Source organism: Camelina sativa, unplaced genomic scaffold (assembly GCF_000633955.1).
Source record: "Camelina sativa cultivar DH55 unplaced genomic scaffold, Cs unpScaffold00702, whole genome shotgun sequence".
Taxonomy (NCBI): Eukaryota; Viridiplantae; Streptophyta; class Magnoliopsida; order Brassicales; family Brassicaceae; genus Camelina; species Camelina sativa.
In genome coordinates this window covers 17580-23940 of record NW_010921833.1, presented here as the reverse complement: position 1 = coordinate 23940, position 6361 = coordinate 17580, and the positions used below count along the sequence as shown (strand labels likewise).

Genomic DNA, 6361 nt, shown 5'->3' with positions numbered 1-6361 from the left:
TTACAAAATCACACCTTTGAAGGTGAAATTTCATAATATTTGTTTAAAAAATCTTCTTCCATCTACCCAAACAAAAGAAAAAAAAAACCTTTATTCGACTTGTGCAACTCTCTTCTCTCTTCTCTCTTCTCTCTTCTCTCTTTACTCTTTACTCTTTACTCTTGAAAAATCCTAAAAACAATTTGTGTAATCGAGTTCATCTTCTGCAGGAATCAATCCTATCAGATCTCAATTCGCTGGCTGGTAAGCTCTCTTCTTTAATGGGTTCTTCGAATTTCTCATTATTCTCAAAGTTTTTGTGATTTTTACTGAGATTTTGTTTGAATTTTCCTTAATTTTTCTTGGGTTCGCACAAAAAAACGTTGAATGCTTCCTCCTTGTCCAAGAAACGTTGATGGGATTAATATTGATCCTGAACCTAACTGGAATTTCGATAGCTTAGTAACTGAGACTGAGTCTGTTGAAAAGAAGCTCAATGCTTTTCAAAGTTTCCCCAGCCAATTACTAACCCAACCTCACGGTACATATATCTCTCTCTTGATCTATGTTTAGTTCATTCTGGAGTTCTACATTGATTTAGGATTGGTAACAATGTACTTGGATAAATTATATGTTCATTGATTTAGCTATCATTTAGAAGTATACTTTGTTGATGTTCATTAGCGTGTTAAAAGGATGGGAAGGAGCTATAGAAATTACTGATCGTGTAATGTCCTTAGACATCTTTTTTTTTTTTTTTTTTATTAAGCTAGTATTTACAAGTATAGATTGTTTCTGATGTTGATCATTTCCTGCAGAAAACAAATATTTTGTTGCATCAAGTTCTTAGAACTAGAAATTGTGTTTTTTCAACAAATCCACACATCACCTTCCCGAACACATACTTCCCAAAACAAAACCTTGATTAGAAGTACTGAGTAATTATGTTGATGATTGAAACAAAACCTTGAACAATCTGGAGATCTCCATTCATTGAGTTTTCTTCTACCTAGAGATCTCTATTTGTTGTTTCTTCTACCTTCAGCTGAATGCTTTTCTCTCTCTGTCTCTGTCTTTTGGACTTGTTTCTATCCATGTAAGGCAATTACGCAGAGTATATGGAAGCTCTGCGAGAGTATACTTTGAGCCCCCTGCGTAATTGAGCCGCTGCAAGATTTGGACAGAGTACTCCACAAGATTTTTAAACTCCTCTCTTTCTTTATTGTTTTCTGTGTTCTACATGTATTTTTGTAAGCGTGTTTACAGGTTCTTTACTACTTCTGCATAAAATTTGGGATTGTTTTTTTTTTGGGTACCTCTAGCAACTTGTTTCTATCAGAGCGATTATAACTAGATGATGCTTGTATTGAAGATCGCAAGGTCAAAGATTGTTTAAGTAGCATTATTTCCACGTTTTGTATCATGGTGCTAGTTAGTTATATATACCAACGAAAGAAATTTCTTAAGTTGGAAACGAATTGATGGCCAGCCAGTTTATAAATAATACTTGTTTGAGATCTGTGGGATATGTCATTACTCATGAATTGTTTTTTTTTTTTTTTGTATGGTATGGCTAGTTAGCTTACACACTATAATGGGAGATTCACATGCTGTGAAAGCTAAAGGTCAATATAACCAGTGGTTAGAACATGAAAGCAATATGTGAAGTTTTAAATTAACCAAAATATGAGTGAAGTTTAGGTAAAATGTAATTTCTGATCACCATGTACAATGTCTACGTACGTATTGCATTCCGAGTCTTCGATCACCATGTATTTCTGATCACCCAAATGTGATTCTTTTCTTTCCTTTTTATATTCTAAAAATCACCTAAAATTTAATAATCAAATCTCACCAAATCCTAGAACCCAAATCTCAAAATTCTGCCAAAATATCAAAATCACCCAAAATTACACTCAAATCTTTCAAAATCCTGAAATATTAAAATCCCAGCAAATCCCCTAAAATATCAAATTCAATACACCCCCCAAAGACTGCGATTTCTTTGTGATTTGTCCTTAATCTCAGTCATAAACACTGAGATTTTTTTGTGATTTGTCCCTATTCTCAGTCACATAGACTGAGATTTCTTTACGATTCCTGGGTTCGGGGTTCGGGGTTCGGGGTTCGGGGTTCAGGGTTTGGGGTTCAGGGTTCGGGGTTCGTGGGTTGGGGATCGGGGTTCGGGGTTCGGGGTTCAGGGTTCAGGGTTGATTTTTTTGTGATTTGTCCCTAATCTCTATCTTTGACTGAGATTTTTCTATGTGATTTGCCCCTAATCTCGGTTCAGGGTTCAGGGTCCGTCACAAAGACTGAGATTTCTCTGTGATTTGTCCCTAATCTCTATCTTTGACTGAGATTTTTCTATGTGATTTGCCCCTAATCTCGGTTCAGGGTTCAGGGTCCGTCACAAAGACTGAGATTTCTCTGTGATTTGTCCCTAATCTCTATCTTTGACTGAGATTTTTCTATGTGATTTGCCCCTAATCTCGGTTCAGGGTTCAGGGTCCGTCACAAAGACTGAGATTTCTCTGTGATTTGTCCCTAATCTCTATCTTTGACTGAGATTTTTCTATGTGATTTGCCCCTAATCTCGGTTCAGGGTTCAGGGTCCGTCACAAAGACTGAGATTTCTCTGTGATTTGTCCCTAATCTCTATCTTTGACTGAGATTTTTCTATGTGATTTGCCCCTAATCTCGGTTCAGGGTTCAGGGTCCGTCACAAAGACTGAGATTTCTCTGTGATTTGTCCCTAATCTCTATCTTTGACTGAGATTTTTCTATGTGATTTGCCCCTAATCTCGGTTCAGGGTTCAGGGTCCGTCACAAAGACTGAGATTTCTCTGTGATTTGTCCCTAATCTCTATCTTTGACTGAGATTTTTCTATGTGATTTGCCCCTAATCTCGGTTCAGGGTTCAGGGTCCGTCACAAAGACTGAGATTTCTCTGTGATTTGTCCCTAATCTCTATCTTTGACTGAGATTTTTCTATGTGATTTGCCCCTAATCTCGGTTCAGGGTTCAGGGTCCGTCACAAAGACTGAGATTTCTCTGTGATTTGTCCCTAATCTCTATCTTTGACTGAGATTTTTCTATGTGATTTGCCCCTAATCTCGGTTCAGGGTTCAGGGTCCGTCACAAAGACTGAGATTTCTCTGTGATTTGTCCCTAATCTCTATCTTTGACTGAGATTTTTCTATGTGATTTGCCCCTAATCTCGGTTCAGGGTTCAGGGTCCGTCACAAAGACTGAGATTTCTCTGTGATTTGTCCCTAATCTCTATCTTTGACTGAGATTTTTCTATGTGATTTGCCCCTAATCTCGGTTCAGGGTTCAGGGTCCGTCACAAAGACTGAGATTTCTCTGTGATTTGTCCCTAATCTCTATCTTTGACTGAGATTTTTCTATGTGATTTGCCCCTAATCTCGGTTCAGGGTTCAGGGTCCGTCACAAAGACTGAGATTTCTCTGTGATTTGTCCCTAATCTCTATCTTTGACTGAGATTTTTCTATGTGATTTGCCCCTAATCTCGGTTCAGGGTTCAGGGTCCGTCACAAAGACTGAGATTTCTCTGTGATTTGTCCCTAATCTCTATCTTTGACTGAGATTTTTCTATGTGATTTGCCCCTAATCTCGGTTCAGGGTTCAGGGTCCGTCACAAAGACTGAGATTTCTCTGTGATTTGTCCCTAATCTCTATCTTTGACTGAGATTTTTCTATGTGATTTGCCCCTAATCTCGGTTCAGGGTTCAGGGTCCGTCACAAAGACTGAGATTTCTCTGTGATTTGTCCCTAATCTCTATCTTTGACTGAGATTTTTCTATGTGATTTGCCCCTAATCTCGGTTCAGGGTTCAGGGTCCGTCACAAAGACTGAGATTTCTCTGTGATTTGTCCCTAATCTCTATCTTTGACTGAGATTTTTCTATGTGATTTGCCCCTAATCTCGGTTCAGGGTTCAGGGTCCGTCACAAAGACTGAGATTTCTCTGTGATTTGTCCCTAATCTCTATCTTTGACTGAGATTTTTCTATGTGATTTGCCCCTAATCTCGGTTCAGGGTTCAGGGTCCGTCACAAAGACTGAGATTTCTCTGTGATTTGTCCCTAATCTCTATCTTTGACTGAGATTTTTCTATGTGATTTGCCCCTAATCTCGGTTCAGGGTTCAGGGTCCGTCACAAAGACTGAGATTTCTCTGTGATTTGTCCCTAATCTCTATCTTTGACTGAGATTTTTCTATGTGATTTGCCCCTAATCTCGGTTCAGGGTTCAGGGTCCGTCACAAAGACTGAGATTTCTCTGTGATTTGTCCCTAATCTCTATCTTTGACTGAGATTTTTCTATGTGATTTGCCCCTAATCTCGGTTCAGGGTTCAGGGTCCGTCACAAAGACTGAGATTTCTCTGTGATTTGTCCCTAATCTCTATCTTTGACTGAGATTTTTCTATGTGATTTGCCCCTAATCTCGGTTCAGGGTTCAGGGTCCGTCACAAAGACTGAGATTTCTCTGTGATTTGTCCCTAATCTCTATCTTTGACTGAGATTTTTCTATGTGATTTGCCCCTAATCTCGGTTCAGGGTTCAGGGTCCGTCACAAAGACTGAGATTTCTCTGTGATTTGTCCCTAATCTCTATCTTTGACTGAGATTTTTCTATGTGATTTGCCCCTAATCTCGGTTCAGGGTTCAGGGTCCGTCACAAAGACTGAGATTTCTCTGTGATTTGTCCCTAATCTCTATCTTTGACTGAGATTTTTCTATGTGATTTGCCCCTAATCTCGGTTCAGGGTTCAGGGTCCGTCACAAAGACTGAGATTTCTCTGTGATTTGTCCCTAATCTCTATCTTTGACTGAGATTTTTCTATGTGATTTGCCCCTAATCTCGGTTCAGGGTTCAGGGTCCGTCACAAAGACTGAGATTTCTCTGTGATTTGTCCCTAATCTCTATCTTTGACTGAGATTTTTCTATGTGATTTGCCCCTAATCTCGGTTCAGGGTTCAGGGTCCGTCACAAAGACTGAGATTTCTCTGTGATTTGTCCCTAGTCGCAGTCACAAAGACTGAGATTTCTCTGTGATTTGTCCCTAATCTCTATCTTTGACTGAGATATCTTTGTGATTTGTGATTTGCCCCTAGTCTCAGTCACAAAGACTGAGATTTCTTTATGATTTCTAGGTTCGGGGTTCGGGGTTCGAGGTTCGTGGGTTGGGGATCGGGGTTCGGGGTTCAAGGTTCAGGGTTCAGGGTTCGGGGTTCGGGGTTTAGGGTTCGGGCTTCAGAGTTCAGGATTCAGGATTCAGGGTTCAGGGTTCAGGGTTCAGGGTTTAGGGTTCAGGGTTTCTTTGTTATTTGTCCCTAATCTCAGTCACAAAGACTGAGATGTCTTTGTGATTTGCCCCTAATCTCAGTCACAAAGACTGAGATTTCATTGTGATTTGTCACTAATCTCAGTCATAAAGACTGAGATTTCTTTGTGATTTGTCCCTAATCTAAGTCACAAAGACTGAGATTTTTTTACGATTTTTGGGTTCGAGGTTCGGGGTTCGGGGTTCATGGGTTGGGGATTCGGGGTTCAGGGTTCAGGGTTCAGGGTCCAGTGTTCAGGGTTCAGGGTTCAGGGTTCAGGTTTCAGGGTTCAGGGTTCAGGGTCCAGAGTTCAGGGTTTCTTTGTGATTTGTCCCTAATCTCAGTTACAAAGACTGAGATTTCTTTGTGATTTGTCCATAATCTCAGTCACAAAGACTGAGATTTCTTTGTGATTTGTCACTAATCTTAGTCACAAAGACTAAGATTTCTTTGTGATTTGTCCCTAATCTCAGTCACAAAAACTGAGATTTTTTTGTGATTTGTCCCTAATCCCAGTCACAAAGACTGAGATTTTTTTGTGATTTGTCCCTAGTCTCAATCACAAAGACTGAGATTTTCTCTGTGATTTGTCCCTAATCTCAGTCATAAAGACTGAGATTTCTCTGTGATTTGTCCCTACTCTCAGTCAAACAGACTGAGATTTCTCTGTGATTTGTCCCTAGTCTCAGTCACAAAGACTGAGATTTCTTTGTGATTTGTCCCTAATCTCAGTCACAAAGACTGAGATTTCTTTGTGATTTGTCCCTAATCTCTATCTTTGACTGAGATTTCTTTATGATTTGTGATTTTTCCCTAGTCTCAGTCACAAAGACTGAGATTTCTTTATGATTTCTGGGTTCGGGGTTCGGGGTTCGGGGTTCAGGGTTCGGGGTTCGGGGTTCAGGGTTTGTGGGTTGGGGATCGGGGTTCGGGGTTCAGGGTTCAGGGTTCGAGGTTTGGGGTTCGTGGTTCGGGGTTCAGGGTTCAGGGTTCAGGGTTCAGGGTTCAGGGTTCAGGGTTCAGGGTTCAGGGTTCAG

At 40.2% G+C, this 6361-nt stretch overlaps 1 long non-coding RNA gene across 1 annotated transcript; it reads left to right on the top strand.

Annotated features, from left to right (window-relative positions):
• Positions 1–249: 249 nt before the first annotated feature.
• Positions 250–1386, top strand: LOC109131602. Its single transcript, XR_002037201.1, has 2 exons — positions 250–520; positions 1081–1386. It is a non-coding gene; the product is annotated as an uncharacterized LOC109131602 (long non-coding RNA).
• The last annotated feature ends 4975 nt before the right edge of the window (positions 1387–6361 follow it).